This window comes from Trichechus manatus, unplaced genomic scaffold, assembly GCF_000243295.1.
Source record: "Trichechus manatus latirostris isolate Lorelei unplaced genomic scaffold, TriManLat1.0 scaffold00057, whole genome shotgun sequence".
Lineage (NCBI taxonomy): Eukaryota > Metazoa > Chordata > Mammalia > Sirenia > Trichechidae > Trichechus > Trichechus manatus.
Window position 1 is genome coordinate 12,628,174 of NW_004443993.1, and position 23,255 is coordinate 12,651,428.

A 23,255-nucleotide genomic window follows, 5' to 3' on the forward strand; every position below is an offset into this window, starting at 1 on the left:
ACGGGCACCAGCAATGTACCCGTTTCTCCATCAGTGTTGCATGAAGTTTACCAGTTGCTGTCAAGTTGACTCCAACTCATGATGTCCCCACATGTCATAGCAGAACTATGCTCCATAGGGTTTTCAATGACTGATTTTTTGGAAGTAGACTGCCAGGCCTTTCTTCCAAGGTGCCTCTGGGTGTACGCAAACATCTAACTTCTTGGTTAGCAGCTGATCACACTCACTGTTTGCACTTCCCAGGGACACCCTGCCAAAATATGATGTTAAGTGAAAGAAGCCAGACAACTTAATACAAAAAGCCCATAAAATGGTTCCAAACAGGGAAATCTAAGAAAGTGTAAGAAGCCAATCATAGGTGGTGCAATTATACAGAAAAACAAAGAAATTACTGCCACACAGGTGGGGAGGAGGGAAGGAGGTCATTATCATGGGGTGGGCTACATAGGGGCTTCTAGAGGCAGGCAATGTCTATTTCTCGACCTGGGCAGTTGGTACGCAGGTATTGATTAATAGCTGGTTCTCAAGCTAGGGCGATTTTGCTCCCAGAATGCATTTGTGGTTGTTATGATTAGGGGAAGAGGGGTGCTATTGGCACTGAGTGGAGGCCAGGGATATTGCTCAACATACTACAGTGCACAGGATGGTACTGCCCGAAAGAAGGAGCCATTCCCTCATCAGCAGTGTTGAGGGGGAGAGACTCTGATTTATGATTAATTGGAACTGCACGTGTTTTCTTTTTCTTGTATGTTTATTTCACAATTAAAAAGGAAATGAAGGGACAGACAGAAAGTAAAGAAGAATAGCAAGGTGTGAGATGAGGATGAGGGTGGGAGAGGAAAGGCTGGGCCCCAGAGGTCATTGCTGGGGCAGATGGGAGCTCAGAGCAGATTGAGGGGTGCTCTGACTACTCTCTCCCTGTGCCCCTTCTCCATCTCTCTCTCCTGATGGCACAGCAGAATGGAGAGGAATGGTTCTTTGCTTCTGTCTTCTAACATTCACTCATATGCCTTCCTCTTCTTGTGAACTTTAACCTGTAACCATAAACAGAAGAGACTCTGGGAGATGTAGCTCCTAACATTACCCATGATGACAGCTGTGGTGAAATGAGTTCCCTTTATGTGGCCTTTTGCCTTGGTTCTTTGGAAAACGGCTTGAGAGATTTTCCCACTAAACACTAAAGAGTTAACTTTTCTCTAGTTTTCTACCCTGGGAGGGTTTGTTACTTTTGCCAGGTTGATTGGCACTTCCTGGGTAAACTGTAAACAATGTGGTTTTGATACTTTGTCTAGTCCAGGGCTGCAGCCTGCCCTGTGATTGGTATGCACCTTGCAAGGACTGGTCGATAGACTATGCAAATGAAGTGTTTGTGCCCTACTGAGGGGGAACTGGTCAGGTTGGGGTTCCCACTGGGAGGAACCGTACCTTGAAGTTGACAGAGTTGTGTATATAATATGCAGCCAGTCCCACAGAGATTAAGCACACAGAAAGGGGCAGAAAGAACCAGGAAGAGATGAAGCAGAAAGAAGAAAGCAGAAAGAGGAGGGAAGGAACCTCCTAAAAGAGCTGTAAAACTGGTCAAAGGCTGTAACACTGAAGACAGCAACAGGCCCAGAAAGGGCCCAGCAGCAGATCCAGTGGCAACCGGCCCAGAAGGGGCCCAGCAGCAGAGCCTGTCCTGAGGGGGCCAAGAGGATCTTGTCCTCAGGGGCCTGAGAGGAAGCCTGCACAATTGAGAGGAGCTGAGAAGGCAGACTTTGTCGGCATGCTTCCTATTCCTAATCCTGAGTTGTAGCGCATTGATCCTGATCCTGAGTTTTTCCCTTTTCCTTAATAAACCACTTAACTGTAAGTATGATCTATGAATTCTGTGTGGCCATTGCCACGATCGAACCATCAGAGGAGTAGAGAGTGCTGTGGCAGGGATGGCTGTTGTCAGAATTGGTTAAAAGGTTGGAGAATGGATATTATGTCTGACCTCTACCTCATGGGAATCATCTTTGTAGTGATGGTGACTCTCATTATCCCCCATGAAGTTAGACAGGTACTGACACTACTACTAGTCTCATTTTACAGAAAGCTTTCCAACATGCCTTATATTCTTAAGGTTTCTCCCCAGTGTGTTTTCTCAGATGTCCCTGAGGGGATACAAGACACCTGTAGGCTTTCTCACACTCCTTACATTCACAAGGTTTCTTGCCAGAGTGTGTATTCAAATGTCTTAGAAGACATGAGGGAGAACTGAAGACCTTCCTACCACCTTACATACACACTGTGTCTCTCCACTGTGTATTTTCATATGCATGTCAAAGTATTTGAAACAATTATAGGCTTTCCCACATTGGTTACATTCATAGGGTTTCTCTCCAGTGTGTTTTCTCAGATGTTCTTGAAGGGATATGAGACACTTGTAGGTTTTCTCACACTGCTTATAGTCAGGGTTTCTCACTAGAGTGCGTTCTCATCTGTAATCATAAGGAGGTAGGCCATCTGAAGGTTTTCCCACATGGTTTACATTCTTAGAGTCGTCACTGTGCATTTTCATACATTGTTGTAGGTTTACAGGCATACTGTAGACTTTCCCACATTACTTACATTCATAGGTTTTGTCTCCACTGTGCATGTTGACATGTTGTTGAAAGAATTTGAGACATCTGAAATGTTTTCCATCCTGCTTACATTCATAAAGTTTCTGTTCACTGTGTGTTTTTTCATGTCCATGAAGGGGAGAGTAACAAGTGAAGGCTTTTGCACACTGTTTACATTTATAAGGTTTCTCTCCAGTGTGCATTCTCACATATTCTTAAAGGGATGAGTAAAAAGTGAAGGCTCTCCAACAATACTTAAATTTATAGGGTTTCTCTCCCTTGTGCATTCTCACATGTTCTCAGAAATATGTGGGATAACCGAAGGCTTTCCCACATTCCTTATATTAATAGAGTTTCTCTCCAGTGTACTGTCTTAAATGTAGTTTTAAGGGAGGAGGAATACCTAAAGGTTTTGCCACATTGCTTACATTCATAGGGTTTCTCATCAGAGTGCATTCTCATACGTGCCTGGAAGGAGTTCGGCCAATTAAAAGTTTTCCCACATTGTTTACATTCAAAGAGTTTCTCACCAGTGTGTGTTCTTACATGGCTCTCAAGGTATGAGACAACCATGAAGCCTTTCCCACATTGGTTACATTCACAGGGTTTCCCTCCACTGCACATTTTCACGTTTGTGAAAGTGTTTGGAACAAACGAAGACTTTGCCACATTGCTTACATTCATAAGTTTTCTATTCACTGTGTGTTTTCTCTTTCTCATGTCCATGAAGGGAGGAGTAACAACTAAACGATTTCCCACATTCCTTACAATCATAAGGTTTCTCGCCGCTGTGATGTCTTATAAACATATTTGAAAGGCATAAAGGTTTTCTCACATTTCACATTCAGGGATTTTCTGTCCTTTGTGACTGCTCACGCATTCCCTAAAGATGAGAGGCAAGTGAATGATTAGCATGACTGACTACATGCTTCCCATTCTCAGTGAAGACAGATGTTTTCTGCACTGTCTGCATTGTTTCAAAGTGGAACAACCTGAATACTTGGTTGAGGGCTTGAATAAAGCCATTACTTTCATATTGTTTCTTACTATGGGGTTCCCTGACCATTGTTTCCAGTATGTTTCAGATCCTCAATATCTACATCATATTTATGAAAATATTGTCTTGTAAAAATTCGGAATACACAATTGTTTAGCTACGTTTATACTTTTTCTTTAATTTCAAGATACTCTAACACTCTGCTGGGATATTCCTTCTTGTGTAAATGACACCTCAAATGTTCCTTCTGGATTTGGGGCTGTACTTCAATGTTATGAAATTTCCCTTTTTCTTCCAAATTGAACAAAGAATCATTTCTTATCAAACTTTTTAAATTTTCATTATTGGACATTTCATTCCCCAAAATATCCTGCTGAAGATCTGATCCAGGAGTTTTAATTTGAATACACCAATCTGTAAAAAATTGATAACACAAGATAATTTCATGTGGAAAAAGGAAATCAAAAAGACCATTTATGGATTTCTTTTCATATACTGATGCAGATGGTAAACAAATTTTATAAGGAATGACGGACGTGTGAGCAAAGAAAGACTGAGGAGTTTGACAAAAATAGGAAAATGGGTCAAAATGGCAGCCTATCCACTAAGAAACCAGTTGCCACAGTAGAACTGTGATCCACAGGGTTTTTTAATGGCTGATTTTTTGTAAGTAGATCACCAGGACATTCTTCCGAGGCATCCCTGGATAGACACAAACCTCCAATCTTTTAGTTAGCAGTCAAGCATGTTAACCGTTTGTGCTACCCAAGGACTCGATCTACAAAGAAATAGTTACAAAAAAATGGAGACTGTGTTGATACAAACAGGATATTATTGGAAAAGCAAAGTTGGTAGGAATTGAGCAAAATGCACATGCCCAAATGCTACCTTTAAGAGTATGAAATAGGAAAGTCTTGCCCTGAGAAGAAAGAAAGCATGAGGATGGATGAAAAGTGAAAAAAGGAAGACAAATACACTACAAAGTACTTTCGACATCATTGGAAATACTTATCCCCAAATTTAACTTCATCCTTCTCAAAGACTAACTTATTTTTCTAATTTATATTTCCAAATATAATCCCGTTATTAAAAATCCTCTTCCTCCCAAAGATTCTTGCCTTCCTTGTGCTTACAAGCACAGATGCCCTAGACGAGTCTTCCCTCTTCTGTTCCCAGGTCCCACTGGGGAATCACATGGGAATGTGCGGCTGACACCTGGTTAATGGAAAAAGCTCATGATCAGGGAGGACTCTGAAGGGCAGCAAATATTTCCATGAGATGGACCAATACTTTGGACTTCATGGTGGCTGAAGATGGATAAGAGTAGGTTCAACTGAAGCAAAATTACTGTTTTAAATATGTATTACAGTATAACTCTCACAGGGGTAAAACCCACAAAACTCTCTGTGTACCACAGGATACTCTGCCCAAACTTATAAACTTAGGGAGTCTTGAGATTTTAACCAAGAGAAATAAAAAATCAGTTTAATACATAAAACTCTGTTTTCATGTTAAAGCTCTCTGACCTCAAGTTCCAATAGGTCTGTGGACTGTGTCTGTCTTTTCTCAAAAACATTCCCATTCCTCAGCCGAAATAAAAAAGGACAATGTGGAAGATGTTCCAGAAAAGACCAAGTGAAGGAATGATGCCACCCTTACCTATTGAGGCCAACTTCCAGGTTTCCAGCATCACATCCTCGTAGAGATTTCTCTGAGCAGCATTCTGTAAAGCCCACTCTTCCCAGGTGAAGTTCACAGCCACATCCTCAAAGACCACTGAGTCCTAAAAGAGCCCACATATTGTTTCAGCAAAGCAGCATCTTCCTAGTGTGTGCAGGAGCATGGAGGAGGCTGCCAGCCTGGGATACTGGACTTAATCAGAGGATTCTGAACCACAGGGACCTGGCATTCTTGTCAGAGATGATAATCATTGAAGCAATAATATACAGTATCCTTGGGGATAGTAAGTGCTTTGAAAACATGACGTGAGTCAACGACTGATATACTTCTGCTCACGTCATTAAAAAAATCATTATTTTTAGTGATGTTGGGCAGATTCATGGGCGGGGTAAAGACTGACAAAATCATCATTCAGAAAACACTGGAAATAGATATTCAGTTTGCTAAGATATTGTTTTCTTATCAGATTCAAAGAACTGGAACCAGAATGTCTGGGTGTTGCAAATACTTAGCGTACATTTTTGCTCGATTTCAACAAGTCCTGTGTGGAGGCAGCAGAGTCACAGGGCCTGTTCTGATCTCTTTAGACCCAGGAAAGGCCCAGGATGATGGGGACACTGTGGGCAGAGAGGGAGGCAAGAAGCCTGGGACCTGGCAACACCTATCAGGTAAGAGGAACATCTGGTTCCTGTAGAATTCGCCAGGCCAGCAAGGCCTCTCAAATCAATAACCAAGCACCAGAATTAGAGGAAAGTGGTGCCACAGAGTCACTGAAGGGTCTGACCCTAACAGAGCCAAAGGTAATTTCAATAGAGAGAAAAATATATATATTTCTAATCAATATCTTTAGAGCAGTGGGGGAGGAGGACACCACATCCAGGCAATAAAGAGCAAAGACTTATGAAAAAAATTACAGATTGTGAAAACAAATATAATTCAAGAAATTTAATGGAAAAAAAAAATCCCACCTATATCAGCCACCAAGAAGGGACTACTACTTAAACTGGGCTTAGGCAGCAGGGAAATAGAGTCAACTCCATAAGATAAAAAGATAAAAATATGACCCTAAAGAAATTAAAAAGAAAGGATTAAAAAATACAGAAGCAGAAGATAGGGAAAATAACCTGGAAATCCCATGATGGTTAAATAGATAACCTACTGTATTGCATCAATTGGAAGATGTGTATGTTTTCACCTTTAACCCTTCTGGAAATTGGAACTCACCTTACACTCAACGAGACCACAGCACTGTGTGAGTTTCTTTTTCTAATTTTCATTTGTATATGAAATAAATGGTGCATTTCATATTCAGTGACACATGGTGTCAAGGGAGTCCACTCAAGTGATATGGCTGTTACCACATAAGTAATATTTTATAGTTTTACTGAAGCTGATAAACATAAAGAAAATTGAAGGAAACCGACTTGATGATTGTGAACCTTGTGAATAAATCAATTTTCCTTATATTCATCTTTCTTTTCAATTCAATCATATTAGAAATTAAAAAAATGTAATTGTCTACCTGGTTCTATGTTCCCTGGTTGGCATAAACAGTCTGTGCTCATCTAACCTGAAGGTTGGCAGTTCAGGCTCACCCAGCAACACTGCGGAAGTAAGACCTGGCAATCTGCTTTTAAAAAGATTACAGCCAAGAAAACCTATGGCATAATTGTACTCTGTAATATATGGGGTCACCATGAGTCGGAAATGGCTCAACAGCAATGGGTTTGCACCTGGTTCTAAACTATATCACTGAACCTTTTGAAAAATGGCATTGTTCAAGTAGGGATGCATTTTAACCTTTCTAGGATAATCAAGTAAGTGGCAATGAAGACAATATTTAGAGTTAAGTAGGAAAAAAAAAAAAAAAAAAAACAAGAAACAGGGATATACTACCTCAATCATTCCTAAAGACAGCAAGAGAACACGGATTTAAAAAGAAATCACAGATATAAGACTCAAAGGCAAAATGTTAGAAAATTCAAAATACATCAATAATAATAGTAATGTAAAAGGACTGAACATTCCAGCCTAAAAGATGAGCATACTGGATGAAAAATAACACAGAGCAATGCACGTTACCAAAAACATAACACAGAAAGATTGAAGGCCAAGAAGGCATACCATATAAACGGCAAATGCAAATTATAAAATATGAATTCATCTAAATTATATCAGACACTCTAGTTTTACAAACCAAAAGAGTTACTAGAGATAAAGACAGTCATGATATTGTAATAGCACTTTCATATGTACAGGAAAATATGATGATTCCAAAATTATACTCATCTAAGTAATAACAACAACCTAGCATAAACACAAAGAGGAATAAAAAATCTGCCTTCATATTAAGAGATTTCAGAAAAATGCTCAATAATTAGATCATGAGACTAAAAACTGTGGCACATAATATATTTCAACAGGACAATTAACTAGTTTCAACTAACAAGTATACAGAGACACTTGACAACACCAAAACGGTCATTTATTTCAATCGCAACTTAAAAATTATTAGCATAGACTCTGTACCTTGCCATAAAGTTGTTGTCATTGTTGTTAGGTGCCATTGAGTCAGCTCCAACTCATAGTGACCCTGTGTACAACAGAACAAAACACTGCCCGGTCCTGCACCATTCTAACAATCATTGCTATGTTTCAGCACATTGTTGCAGCCACTGTGTCAATCGATGTCTTTGAGGGTCATCCTCTTTTTCTCTTACCCTCTACTTTACCAAGTGTGATGGTTAAGATTGTGTGTCAACTTGGCTAGGCCATGATTCTCAGTGCTTATATGTGACCACTCCCATGATTGAATCTGCTGTAAATAGCCAATCAGTTGAAAGGCAGTTTCCTTGGGGATGTGGCCTGCATCCAAATGTAAGCAGACGTTCTGGTTTTTTGCTAGCTCTGGATCCTGCGACTGCCTCCTGTTTGTCTAACCTCCAGTTCTTGGGACTTGAGCTATCAGCTTATCTGCTGATCTTGGGATTCATCAACCTTCAGACTGTGAGTGGAGCCCTGCTCTCCGACCTGCCAATCTTGTGTTCATCAGCCCCTGCAGCTGCGTGAATCAGGAGAAGCCTTACGGTCTTACCTGCCTATTTTGGGATTCGTTGATATTCACAGCCTGTGAGCAAGAGCCCTGCTTTCCAACCCGCTGATCTAGGGTTTGCCAGCCCCTGCAGCTATGTGAATTGGGAGAAGCCTCTATCCTGATCCACAGACTTGGGATGTTCCAGCCTCTACAATCTCGTGAGCTGTTTCTTTGACAGAAATCTCTCTCTATATATATTTGTACATTTTACTGGATTTGCTTCTCTAGAGAACACAGCCTAAGAAACTAAGTGTGATGTCCCTTCTCCAGGGATTTGTCCCTCCTGATAACATGTTCAAAGTACGCAAGACAAAGTCTCACCATTTTCACTTCTAAGGAGCATTCTGGCTATACTTCTTCCCAGACAGATTTGTTCATTCTTTAGGCAGTCCATGGTATATTCAATACTCTTTGCCGACACCATAATTCAAAGGTGTCAATTCTTCTTTGATCTTCCTTATTCATTGTCTATCCTTCTCATACATATGAGGTGACTGAAAACACCATGGCTTGGGTCAAGCACACCTTACTCCTCAAGATGATATCTTTGCTTTTTAACACTTTAAAGAGGTCTTTTGCAGCAGATTTGCCTAATGTAACATGTCATTTGATGTCTTGACTGCTGATTCCATGGGTGTTGATTGTGGATCCAAGTAAAATAAATATTAGAGTAGAAATTAATGATATTAAGAATAGAAAAATCAAGAAAAACTATAAATTGATTAAAAAAAGATAAAAAATACTGACACACCTTTAGCTAGACTGCCCAAGAAAGAAAAAAAGACAGAAGATGCAATTTTCTAGAATCAAGAATGAAAGCAGGGACATCACTGTCAACCTTACAGAAATAAGCTGATCATAAGACAATATTATGAATAAACATATGACAACAAATCAGGTACACAGATTAAATGGACAAATTCTTAGTAAGACACAATGACTGAAATGACGCAAGAAATGGAATATCCATATACATGTAAAACAAATACAACTATTGAGTTGGTAATTATGAAGCTTCCCACAAGGAAACCCAGGCACAGGCGGTGAATTCTACCAACCTTTTAAAAAAGCATTAACACCAATCATTTGCAAAATCTTTCAGAAAATAGAAGGGTATGGAATGATTCCAAACTCAGTCCATGAGGCAAGTATTATTTTTTTACCAGAATAGGGTCTGTGCCCTGGAGCAGTCAAGCCAAAGAAATATACTCCAAGTCAGAAAGAGTGAGAAAGTTTTAATTCGGGAAGTGTACACCACCAAGGACCCAACAGCAATGCAGGCTGTCCTTAGGGAGCCCCAAAAGGTATTTTTACATTAGAGCTTATATATGATTTTTACAAAGGTTAGAAGTACTGTTATTCATTACAAGGTAATTACAAGACACTCTTTATCATACTAAAGAGATAAGGAACAGGACATTTCCTTATCAGGCTAAAGCTATATGTCTCTGACATCTGGGCTCTAATCTTCTTGTGGGGGATCCTAAGTCATAAAGCACAGTCATTAACAAAGGTATGAAAAAAGGAGAAGGCAAAGAAAAAAGAAAAAAAGCTTATAGGTTCATCATGGCGTTAGTTATGTCAAGCCCTCAATTGCCCATTTTGAAAAGGAGAAAACATGCTGGGGAGTATTAGGGTCACATCTTGATACTGAAACCAAACACAACACAAGAAAAGCAAACTAGAGACCACTACCACTATCCCTTATGAATACAGATACAAAAATCCTCAATAAGTGCTAGCACACTGAATTTAGAAATATATAAAAAGAGTTAAACGCCCTCAGCAAGTGGAATTTATCCCAGCACAATATAATGTTGGTTTAACATCTGAAAATCAATTAAGGTAATATGCCATATTAATAGAATGAAGGACAAAACATGATCACTTAAGTAGATGCAAAAAAAAATTAACTCATGCAATGGAATACTGCTCAACTACAAAGAGAAATTAAGCCCTGATACATGCCACAATCTGGAGGAACCTAGAAAACATGCTGAACAAAACTGTTTTTGTTGTTAGGTGCTGTTGAGTCTATTCCAACTCGTAGGGAGGGACCCCATGTACAAAAGAAGGAAACACTGCCCGGTTGTCTTAGTCATTTAGTGCTGCTACAACAGAAATACCACAAGTGGATGGCCTTAACAAAGAGAAATTTATTTTCTCACAGTCTAGTAGGCTACAAGTCCAAATTCAGGGCGTTAGCTCCAAGGGAAGGCTTTCTGTCAGCTCTGGAGGAAGGTCCTTTTCGTAATCAATCTTCCCCTGGACTAGCAGCTTCTCTGCGCAGGAACCTCAGGTTCAAAGGACATGCTCTTCTCCCAGCACTGTTTTCTTGGTGGTATGAGATCCCCCCTCTCTGCTTGCTTCCCTTTCATCTCTTGTAAGATAAAAGATGGTGCAGGCCACACCCCAGGGAAACTCCCTTTACATTGGATCAGGGATGTGACCTTGGTAAGGGTGTTACAATCCCACCCTAATCCTCTTTAACATAAAATTACAATCACAAAATGGAGGACAACCACACAATACTGGGAATCGTGGCCCAGCCAAGCTGATACACAGATTTTTGGGGGACATAATTCAATCCATGACACCAATCTTGCACCATTCTAATAATCATTGCTGTGTTTGAGCTCACCTTTGCAGCCACTGTGTGAATCCATCTCACTGAAAGTCTTCCTCTTTTTCTCTGACTCTCTACTTTACCAAGCATGATGTCCTTCTCCAGGGACTGGTCCCTCCTGATAACATGTCCAAAGTACATGAGATGTAGTCTCACCATCCTTGCTTCTAAGGAGTATTCTGGCCAAACTTCTTCCAAGACAGGTTTGGTCCTTCTGGCAGTCCATGGTATATTCTGCCACTGCGGGCGGCTCCAACTCCACGAGCTCTGAACAAATACACCTTGGCAGAACACCCCCTCTCATGGCTCATCAGAGAATGGGGTGACCTCAGCTGGATCCCAATCCTGCTACCCTGCTGGTAGCCCTGTCCCCCACCATGTCCACCTCCCCTCACAGTCCCCGGTGACCTCTGCCATTGGTGTCCACTTCCCCTCACAGTCCCCGGTGACCCTCTGCCCTACCATGTCCACTTCCCCTCAGTCCCCGGTGATCCTCTGCCCACTGTGTCCACCTCCCTTCACAGTCCCCAATGATCTTCTCCCCTCAGTGTCTGCCTCCCCTCAGTCCCCGGTGACCCTCTCCCCTGCCATGTCCACCTCTCTTCACAGTCCCTGGTAACCCTCTCTCCGCCGTGTCCACCTGCTCTCACAGTCCCTGGTGACCTCTCCCCTCAGTGTACACCTCCCCTCAGTCCCTAGTGACCTCTCCTCGCCTTGTCTACCTCCTCTCACAGTCCCTGGTGACCCTCTCCCCTCAGTGTCCACCTCCCCTCACAGTCCTTGGTGACCTCTCCCCACCGTGTCCACATCACAGTACCCGGTGACCCTCTCCTCTCCGTGTCCACATCACAGTACCCGGTGACGCTCTCCCCTCCGTGTCCACCGCCCTTTACAGTCCCTGGTGACTCCTTGTGTGTCCACCACCCCTCACAGTCCCCAGGGACCCCTTCCTCGCTGTGTCCCTCTCCTTACAGTCCTCAGTGACCTCTCCCAGCTGTGTCCACTGAGTCCCCAGTGACTCGCCTGTCCCCCCGTGAGGAGGTATCACAGACCCTGAGGTCCACCATCCCCACAGTGCCCGCCTGGGGATCAAGTCTCTGAGCGAGTCCGGGGACGCTTTTCCTCACAGGCTACATCGTCCCCTCCACTCTGCCCCACGCCCTGACTGCACGGCCATGACAAGACCCCGTTGGCTGGTCCCCTCGTCCTGCCGGACCTCACTCAAGCCAGGCGCACAGCCACTTCCAGCCAGTTCGAACTGGCCTTTCCCTCGCCGGGTCTTGGACACCTGGCCCGGCGCTCACTATGTCCGGTTTCTGCAGACCTCCCAGCGTCCTCTCCGTAAGCACAGGTACACCCAATGCTGGGGGGGGGGCAGGTAAGACGATCTCACAGCTGCGGCACAAAGAAATGACATATGACCGGGGTTGCAAAATGCCACACGACCTACTATGCCACCGAAGCTTCCGATTGGGCAGTGTTCGTGAACCCCCTGAACCTCTAATTGGGCAATTTTCCAGGCAGCCCTCGCCCCCGCCCCTTGAGTGCTGAGTAAAACGCGGGAGCACAGGAGCTGAGTGGGCGTGGCTTTCTCCAGGCCCCGCCCCCGTACTTTTGCATATGAGCCGCTCCACCCGTGTGTCCTGCAGCTCTGGGGCCTCCTGCCTCTCCTCTTGGATGTGGGGACACAAGTGTGTACAGGAAACTCCAGACGCAGTTTCCAGGGGACCAACCCTCAACCAGAGCAAGAGGAGAGCCCAGGTGGCGATAGGAGGGCCTGGTGTTCCCGGGATCAGGGGCTCAGCTGGGCTGAGGGGCAATGCAGGGACCTACACTAAAAAATCTTACCCCGGATGAATTTTCAGGAAAAATTCCTGGTTTGCTCTCAGAATCTATCATTGTTGTTTTTTCTATTATGTTCATTAAAACAGATTTGATGTTGCTTCTGTAAAACTCCACTGAATCTATATCATTTTATGTATGATTATAAATTTTCCTGACAATATTCCAATTTAGATTGTTCTGCCTTCCCAGTTATTCTGTTTACAATCACTGTACATGAGGTCCCACTTCCCACACTCCTGCACTCAGAGATTTGGATGAGTCCACATGGCCACCCTCTCTCATCCTCATACCCAACTGATTGTAAAATAAATCCCAGCAGGGAGCCCTATGACAACTGCATTTCCGTTTCTGCTCTCCCTCTCCACACAAGGCTGACTCTGCTCCTTGATGGTCTCACTTTAAATGTCTCACATCATTGTTGAAGAACAAAATCTCATACTCTGTTATAAGTAAAAGAAAACGTGTTTTATTGAGGAAAAGCAACTCGAGTTGTGGCAGCACTAAGTAAAGAATACAAAGTGCTCTGTGGAGCAGAAGAGGTGGAGTTTTATATATAAAGTTTGGCATGACCAAACCATAAAACATCTGCAAAAAAAAATTTTTTTCTTCGTACCAGTTAACTATTTTCATATATTTCCTGAGAACCGTCTGTGCCAGCAATTTTCAAGAACATTTCTGCCACATGCTTCCTGGAACATTGTTGTCATAAGCTTCTTGGAACACTATGAAAGTGATCTTAACCACATACCCTTCCAAGAACAGCCAGTTTGCCCCCTCCTCCATGCCCCTCCAGAGTCAGTGCACATTAACTCACTACTGTGAACCCAGCCTAACCGCCTCTATTTTTGAGGGTTTGCTGACATCATCTTTTGAGCAGTATTGAGCCTTGTCTTCCTTTTTGTTAACGGATCTATAGAAGTTTCTCCTTGACATTTACACCCCTATTTGCATTCCCATATTTAGGTGCTTGTTGTCCATCTCCCTGACCTAATTTAAACTCCACTAGGAAAAAGGCTGTGGCTACAGTTTTCCTCTCCAGTGCTGAGTCCACACAGCACAGGGGTGGCCCCTGGTCATGCTCCTGACCCTTCCTACCCAGAGTGCACCCGCAGACCCAGCCTACAGCAAAGCTAGAATCTGTATTTTATCAAGACCCTAGGGAGATTCTTGGGCACATGACAGTTTGAGCACTCACCGTTCCATGGCAGGTGGGAACGGAAGGAATGAATACACCAACAGATATTACCTTTTCTATCATTTGAGGATTTATCCCCATAGACGGGTTACTCATCATTTTTCAGACTCTAAAATACATCTTTGGAATTAGGATGTATCATGGTATCGACGGCTTCAGTAACATTGCCAACAGCATCGTTTTCACATTTTAAAATCTCCAATACTAGAATTTCTTTTAAAATCTAAAACAAATTAAATTGAAAAAGAAATTATCTGATGGTGACATTAAACTGAGGCACCAGGATGAGAAGAGTGTTGGCTAAGGACACTGAGATCAGTTGCAGTCCTGCTAGGATTCAAAGGTATGTCTGACCTCAAAGCCAGGACAACACAGACACCACCAGTGACAAGACTCCCTCCTAGATCAAGATGCTGCCTTCCAAGGGGACAAGTCTCCTTGCTCCAATTTCAAAGATCTCTCCACGCTACCTTCTATTTAGGGATCCTTTTCCATACTTTACTCTTCCCAAAACCTAAGAGCCTCCTAAGTATAGAGATCATGACTATTATTCAGTTACATCTAGAACTGGTCTGGGCCCACTAAATATTTCTTAAATAAATGTTTGTGGGAGGAGATGTCCTTAGGGACACAGATGGGTCTTCGAAACAGGTTGGTCTTGAAGCCCATCAGAATGTAGGGTCCAGGTCTCAACCTCTAGGTTGCTTCCTCTCAGCCACAGGGAGTCAGTGAAACCTACTCCAACACCTGCCTCCTCAACCTGGAACAAAGGAAGAGAACAGCTAGGCATCTTTTACGCAGTTAATAAAGGGTAGTTGGTATTGTGGAGTTCTGTCTCTCAGGTGAAACTCTTACATTCTGGACCAAAACTCAACAGAGTTGGATGATGCATTGAATTTTACATGTAGTGACTAAAATTTAAAAAGAATCCTCATCCCAAAATATCATCTCTACAGAAAGCAAGACTCTGCAAAAAAGAAGCACATTTTTCTCCAGTGAGATTACATAAAGGTATTTAATAATCACCTTTCCTTTTAGCATTTGTGAACTTATCTCCCATAAATACGCAAAGATTTGTAATAAAAAGAAATCAACTAAGAGGTATTACTTGTTCAGTATACTCATTCTAAGGATGATGATGATATCTAATAATGCTGGTTGTCCAAGTACAGCAACAAAAAGCCTAGATTCTCAGTCTCTGAGAGCTAAAAGCCCAAGAGGAAGGGAGAAGCACATCAACACCTGTCTCTGATGTTAGCAGAGTGACACAAGTTCTGCCAGGAAGCCCAACATCTTTGATTAAAATTGACTCGCCAAGGGGGAATTCATGCTTTAGCAAGCACATTTTCCTGCACCTATAAATATAAAAACACTGCAGATGAAGTAGAAAAGTCCATGAATAAGCTAAAGGATAAAAAACACCTGGGTCTCTAGAAAGTGCCTGGTGGACTTTGGGACATGTGTGCATTGCCTGTGCTTGGGAAGCGAGACCCCGTGTTCAATGAACATGACTAGGACTAAGAAGCATCTTTCTGTCCGGTAATTGCCTGGTTCCAGTTGACCCATGGACTTGGGACTTGTCAGCCTCTACAACGGCATGAGTCATTTCCTTGACATAAATATCTTGGTGTGTGTGTATATATATATGTATGTAAATACATTTGTCTTAGGCTGGGTTCTATACCATGTAAATGTATATATTCATATCAAGGAAATGGCTCAAGTGGTCATAGAGGCTGGAACATCCCAAATCCATGGGTCAGGCTGGAGGCTTCTCTTGATTCCATAGCCCGCAGAGGCTGGCAAACTCAAGACTGTCAGGTCAGAGAGCAGGGCTCTTGCTCACAGGTTGTGAAGATCAACAAATCCCAAGATCGGCAGGTCGGCCTGCAAGAACACAGGTGAGCTGCTAGCTCAAGTCCCAAGAACCGGAAGTCAGACGAACAGAAGCTAGCGGCAGGATCCAGAGCTAACAAAAGCCCCCAAGCCTTACCAGAATGTCCAGTTATATTCGATGCAGGCCACATGCCCAAGGAAACTCCCTTTCAACTGATTGGCTACTCACAGCAGATCTCATCATGGAGGTGATCACATCTTATCAAATCTCATCATGGAAGTCATCACAACATCATACAACTGCCAAACTACATCATAACTGCCAAACCACTGAGAATCATGCCCCAGCCAAGTTGACACACAACCTTAACCATCACATTATATATGTATATATACACACTTCACTGGTTTTGCTTCTCTAGAGAACCCAGCCTAAGACAGTTTCCTTTATATTAACGAGAACTCTAAATAGGAAATTTAAAAAAACCATTTACAATAGCCCCCATGATGTCCCTAGAGAAGGACATCATGCTTGGTAAAGTAGAGGGTCAGTGAAAAAGAGGAAGACCCTCAACAAGATGGATTGACACGCAGCTGAAACAATGGACTCAAGCATAACGACGATTGTTAGGATGGTGCAGGAGTGGGCAGTGTTTCATTCTGTTGTACATGGGGTGATTATGAGTTGGAACTGACTTGATGGCATTTAAAAACAACAAATCTAACCAGGGATGTAAAAGAGTTACACAATGAAAACTATAAAAAATACTACTACAAGAGACTAAAAAGACCTACGTAAATGGAGGACATTCCATGCTCATAAACTGGAAGACTTAATATTGTGAAAGAAATCTATAGATACAATGTAATCCTGATTCAAATCCCAACAACATTTTTTACTGAAATGGAAAAACTAATCACCAGTTTTATATGGAAAAAGGCCAAGAATAACCAAAGCAATATAGAATAAAAAGAACAAAGTAGGAGGCCTCACACTCCTTGATATCAAAGCATACTTTACAGCTACAGTAATTAAAACCAGCCTGCTACTGATTCTACGATAGGCACACAGACCAGTGAAATAGAATTGAGAACCCAGAAATGACTCCATACATCTATGGACAACTGATTTTTGACAAGAGGTCAAAGTCCATTCAGTGGGGAAGAAACAGTCTCTTTAACAAACGATGCTGGCAAAATCGGATATTCACTTCCAAAAAAATGAAACAGGACCCATACCTCACGCCTGACACAAAAACTAACTCAAAATGGATCAAACACTTAAATGTTAACGCTAAAACTATAAAGTTCTTGGAAGAAAACATAGAGACAAAAATATAGGACCAAATTTTTTAAAAAAGATTATCTAACACAACTACAAATGCATGAACAGCAGAAGACAAATTAGATAACTGAGACCTCATAAAAATTAAATACTTAGGCTCATCAAAAGACTTTATCAAAACAGAAAACAGACAACCTGCAGACTGGGAAAAGTCTTCAGGAAGGACATATTCAATATTGGTCTCATCTCTAAAATATAAAGAAAACTTCAGTAACAAAAAACAACCCAATTAAAAAATGGACAAAGTACTCATGTCACTCCTGCTAAAATGGCACTGATAAAAAAAAAAAAAAAAACCTACAACAGAGAGTTCCTGACAGAGCAGGAGAAAAGTGGGGTGCAGAACTCAAATTCTAGTAAAAGACCAGACTTAATGATCTGAGACTGGAGGAACCCCAGAAAGCATGGCTCCTGGACGCTCTCTCAGCCCAGAACTAAAACCATTCTTGACACCAACTCTTCAAAGATTAGACTGGACTATGGGACATAAAATGATACTCATGAAGATTGCTTCTTAGCTCAAGTAGATACTTGAGACTAAACAGGCAGCTCCTGTCTGGAGGTGAGATGAGAAGGCAAAAAGGGACAGGAGCTGGTTGAATGGACAGGGGAAATCTGCAGTAGATAGGAAGAGTGTGCTGTCACATTATAGGGAGAGCAGCTAGGGTCACATAAATTTTTGTATGAGAAACTGACTTGAAATGTAAACTTTCACTTAAAGCACAATAAAAAAAAATGCTGGAGAGACTGAGGAGACTGGAACCCTTATCCACTGCTGGTGGGATCATAAAACAGTACAACCACTATGGACAACAGTATGGCATGTCCTCAAAATACTAGAAATAAAACTACCTATGATCCAGCAATACCATTTCTAGGTATATACCCTAGAGATCTAACAGAAGAGACACAGACAGCACTACTCATAGTAGCAAAAAGATGGAAACAATCTAAGTGCCTATCAACAGATGAATAGATAAAACAACATATGGTACGTACATAAAATGGAATATTACACAACCATAAAGAATGGTGAGTCCTTGAAACATAACATAGATGAATTTGGAGGACATTATGCTAAGTAAAATAAGTCACTCACAAGAGCACAAATACCGTATGACCTCACTTTCATAAAAACACAAGAACAGGTATATATACAGAGACCATTGTTCATGGGTAGTTACCAGGGATGAGTGGGTGGGAGGGGGAAATCTCTCTAGATAATAAAAAACCAAAAAACCAAACTCGTTGCCGTCATGTCAATTCCGACTCATAGTGACCCTACAGGAAAGAGTAGAACTGCCCCATAGTTTCCAAGGAGTGCCTGATGGATTCAAACTGCCGACATTTTTGTTAGCAGCCATAGCTATTAACCACTACGCCACAAGGGTTTCCCTCTAGATAGAAGACACTTATTTTTGATGATAGGAAACATAACACCAAATTTGGTTGAAGTGTGCACAGCCTGATCAAGGTAAACTATGTCAGTAAGATGCATGCAAGAAAAAAGGACATTTTGGTAATTGCTATGGCATACATAGTGGCATAGTGGTTAAGAGCTTGGCCATTAACCAAAAGGTCAGTAGTTCGAATCCACCAGCTGCTCCTTGGAAACCCTATGGGGGCAGTTCTACTCTGTCCTATAGGGTCGCTATAGGATCACTGTGAGTTGGAACTGACTCAACAGCAAAGGGTTTGGTTTTTTGGTTTATGGCAAATATGATTTTGCAGCAACAGCAACAACAACCAAAAAATACATGTGTGGGTTTATGTGTATGCAGGCATGTATACGTGTATGTGTATAGGCATGTATACATGTGTATATATACAAGTTGGTATACACATGTATGTGTGCATGCATGTATATTCATACATATAATAATGCACATAGGGAGCACAGATACGGATACTTAGACGTAACGAAACACCTCACGGGATTGGTCTTCTTGGTTTGAAGGCCTAGGACCATAGTCTCATGGGACACCCTAGTCAATTGGCATGATATAGTTCATAAAGTTCATCTTCTACATCCGAGTAACCAAGGTCACTACTCTGGTGTCTTAAAAGCTTGTGATCAGCTAAGATACAACCATTGGCCTCTACTCGTCCAGAGCAAGAGAAAGAAGGAAACACAAGACTCATAGAAGAAACTAGTCTACATAACTGTCTACACGAACCACGGCCTCATCTACCCTGAAACCAGAAGAACTAGATGGTATCCGACTAGCACTACCGATCATTTTGCTCAAGGCCACAACAGAAGGATCCTGATAGAATGGGAGAAAAATGTGGAACAAAACCACAAATTCTTGAAAAGTCCAGACTTATTGGACAGAGAGTAGAGGATTCCCTGAGATCTTCTATTACCCTGAGATACTCTTCAAACCTTGATCCAAAACTATCCTGAGGTCACCTTTTAGCTAAATAACAGATTGGGTCACCAAATAAATAATATCAATCAAGAGTATTGCATTCCCTTAAAAAATCATCTATATGAGAACAAATGATCAACAATTACTCTCAAAGATGAGAAGGGTACCATGAAACAATCAAAATGAGAATGTTCACACATTGTAAAGGATGTAACCAAGATCACTAACCAATTTGTGTAGTAACTGTTGAATAAGAACCTACTCTGTTGTGTAAACTTTCACTTAAAACACAGTATTATTAAAAAAAGAAAAAGAAAACAACCTTGACAAATGGGACCTGGCATGATCCTAACAGCTTGACCTTGGCATTGCTAGGAGCTGGCCATGCAGTCACAGGAAGACAAAGCGTTATCCTGTTTAACACAAATGGATTCATGAAACACTAGTATGAGACAAGGCTACTCTGTGACCATGATGGGTCAAGACAAAAGCAAGGCCACTCCATAACAATCTGAGCAGATAAACAAGGATATCATCCAAAGCACGAAAAAGACCCACCAACTTCTACCCTGGCCAACAGGGGTGACTGCTGCATCTTTCCAGTGACAGCTATCTATAATGTTGGACAGACTGAAACTCCATGAGTCGCCATTAACCACTTGCTGTCAAGTCAATTGTGACTCATGCAGCTTCAGTCTATTTTTCTAATGTTGTAGATACAAATTACTAAATTTCCCAATCATAGAATTACCCACCTTTTCTGACTGCTTCGAAGCCAGTGGAAGCTATCATTTTTTGTACCTTCCCCAAACTGTCTACACACACTCCCAAATCTTACAAGTCCCTCCTTCTGAGACACTCAAGGTCACCTCAAGACATGTGCTTTCTGCCTTTGCAGTAAGTCGGGAGTCTCAACTCTGACCATAATAGCTGTGTTCCTGGTGTTCTTTGGCTGGAGGGCATTGACATGAGTAATATTTAGATTTTCATTATTAGCAATGAATAAAAAGTCATTTTCATGGAAAAAGATGGTAGCAATATAGAAATTAAAGAAAAACACATCAGAAAGAACACCTCAGAACATATAAAGAAAAACGGAAATAATCACAAGGATGAATTAACAATCCATAATCAGAATAGCGTTTTAAAAATCACTATTTTTAAACTACTGTGTGGTTTAAAGTCAGGAAAGGTATGTGTCAGGGTTGTATCCTTTCACCATACTTATTCAATCTCTATGCTGAGTGAATAATCCAAGAAGCTGGACTATGAAGAGCATGGCATCAGGATTGGAACACTTATTAATAACCTGTGTTATGCCGATAACACAATCTTCTTGCTGAAAGTGAAGACTTAAAGCAGTTACTGATGAAGATCAAAGACTACAGCCTTCAGTAAGGATTACACCTCAACATAAAGAAAACAAAAATCCTCACAACTGGACCAATAAGCAACATTATGATAAACGTAGAAAAGATTGAGGTTGTCAAGGATTTCATTTTACTTGGATCCTCAATGTCCATGGAAGCATCGGTCAAGAAATTAAACGACGTATTGCACTGGGCAAATCTACTGCAAAACATCTTTTTAAGGTGTTAAAAAGCAAAGATGTCACCTTAAAGACTAAGGTGTGCCTGACCCAAGCCACAGTGTTTTCAATTGCCTCAAATGCATGCGAAAACTGGACAATGATGAAGGAAGACCAAATAATTGATGCCTTTGAATTACGGTGTTGGTGAATACTGAATATACCATGGACTGCCAGAAAAATGAACAAATCTGTCTTGGAAGAAGCAAGTGATCGGGAGGGGCCAGTCCCTACAGAAGGACATCATGCTTGGTAAAGCAGATGGTCAGTGAAAAAGAGGAAGACCCTCAACAAAATGGATTGACGCAGTGGCTGCAACAATGGGCTTAAACATAGCAACAATTACGAGGATGGCACAGGGCTGGGGAGTGTTTCGTTTTGTTGTACATAGGGTCACTATCAGTAGGAATTGACTTGATGCATGTAACTAAGAAATCAGAATAGAATATTTCAACATATCTCAGTTAATGAAACATAAAACATAATATTGACATTTGTAACTATACAACAGATCTTAAAACCCAAGATTTTCTAAGAAACACAGAAGCATGTCTGATGAAAAATGTTAATTGTTTTCTATCGCATATAAAAAAATGAAAAGAATTAAACACTAGGTAATCACATGTAAAAATGAAAATAATTAAATATGGTAGATTTATTGGTTATGGATGAAATTCAGTTGTAACAGAAAACACCTACGATTTGCCAAACTTATTTCAAGTGATTATTCTGATCACGGAGATGTCAAAAACAATAATTTCATGGTCAGTACAGCCTCTTAATAAAGCCATCAGGGAACTGTGTTTCCTGCATTCTTGGCGGCAGCATTAAATCTGTCAGGATGGAATCAGGGAACAGAAATACTATTGCAGGAACAAGTGTTTACAACAGAAATCACAACATTAAAGAGTCTGAGATGAAGAGGGTCAGAGGATAACAGAGCAGCCTGAAGCAGTGTGTACCTGAACACTAAAGAAGGTCCCTGATGGAGGAGCTTCTGGAAAAGCCTGTGGAAGCTGCTGCCTAGGAGAAAACTAAAGTCTGCATAGAGCAAAAATACTTTACTCTGTGAAGAGTGGAACAAAAGAGTTTTATTGAGGAATAGAACAGCTACAGCTGGATAGCTGGGCAGCACAATGTAAAACATACAAAGTGCTCCAAAGTACATGAGGAAGGAGAGGGTTTTTGTGACCCTAATACCTCACAGCATGTTTTCTCCTTTTCAAAACGGCTGAGAGCTTGACTTTCTTTATTGCTCCTTATCTCGGTCAGAGTAAACTTGGCAGGCCAGTTCCACTAGCCAAGAGATTTTTATGTAAGTTTTTTTTGCCTGTTACAAACATAAAGATTAGAGTCCAGATGTCCAGCATGCATATCTTTAGTTTAACAGTATCTTGTAGTTGTTTTGTGATATATATTCATCCGACTATCTGTGGGCTACGTGCTTGAAAACACTAGGTAATCCTTGCCAAAATGATATATAAACTCTGTCACAGAAATTGCTTTTCAGGATTCCATAAAGACAGACTGCGTTGCTGTCGGACGCCCCATTGGTGTCACCTCCTAATAAACTTTCTCTGACTTGGAGTACGTTTCATTGGCTCAACTGCTCCAGAGCACAGACCTCAATCAGGTAACATTTTTATATATAAATTCCAGCATGACTGTGACCAACAACAGTTTCTTCTTAATCTGTTCATATATACAGAGGCTTCTGAGAACAGTTGGTGCAAGCACTTTCCAAGAATATTTTTGACATACACTTCCTGGAACATTCTTATACTTTCTGAGAACAACCACGCATTTCATTTGCACCCCTTGCTTACTTCAGAGTTGTTCATGTTAACCCATTAGTGTGGGCTGTCTCTCTGAACGTCTCTATTCTGAAGGGCTGCTAACACGTCAAACACGCGGTATGTGGTTTGAACTATTCTTGAGTGACAAAGCCGGACATCAAAGATGAGCTGTGACCTAGGCTACTGGGTTCCTACACATCTCTCAATCCTGATGGCCCAGCAGAATGGAAAGAAATGGCTTCTTCACTTCTGCCTTACAACACCCATGCACCTTCCTCACCTCGTGAACCCGG

At 41.5% G+C, this 23,255-nt stretch overlaps 1 pseudogene; it reads right to left on the minus strand.

Annotated features, from left to right (window-relative positions):
* Window positions 1-1,996: 1,996 nt before the first annotated feature.
* On the minus strand, window positions 1,997-3,469 carry LOC111820967 (zinc finger protein 77-like; annotated as a pseudogene).
* Window positions 3,470-23,255: the final 19,786 nt, after the last annotated feature.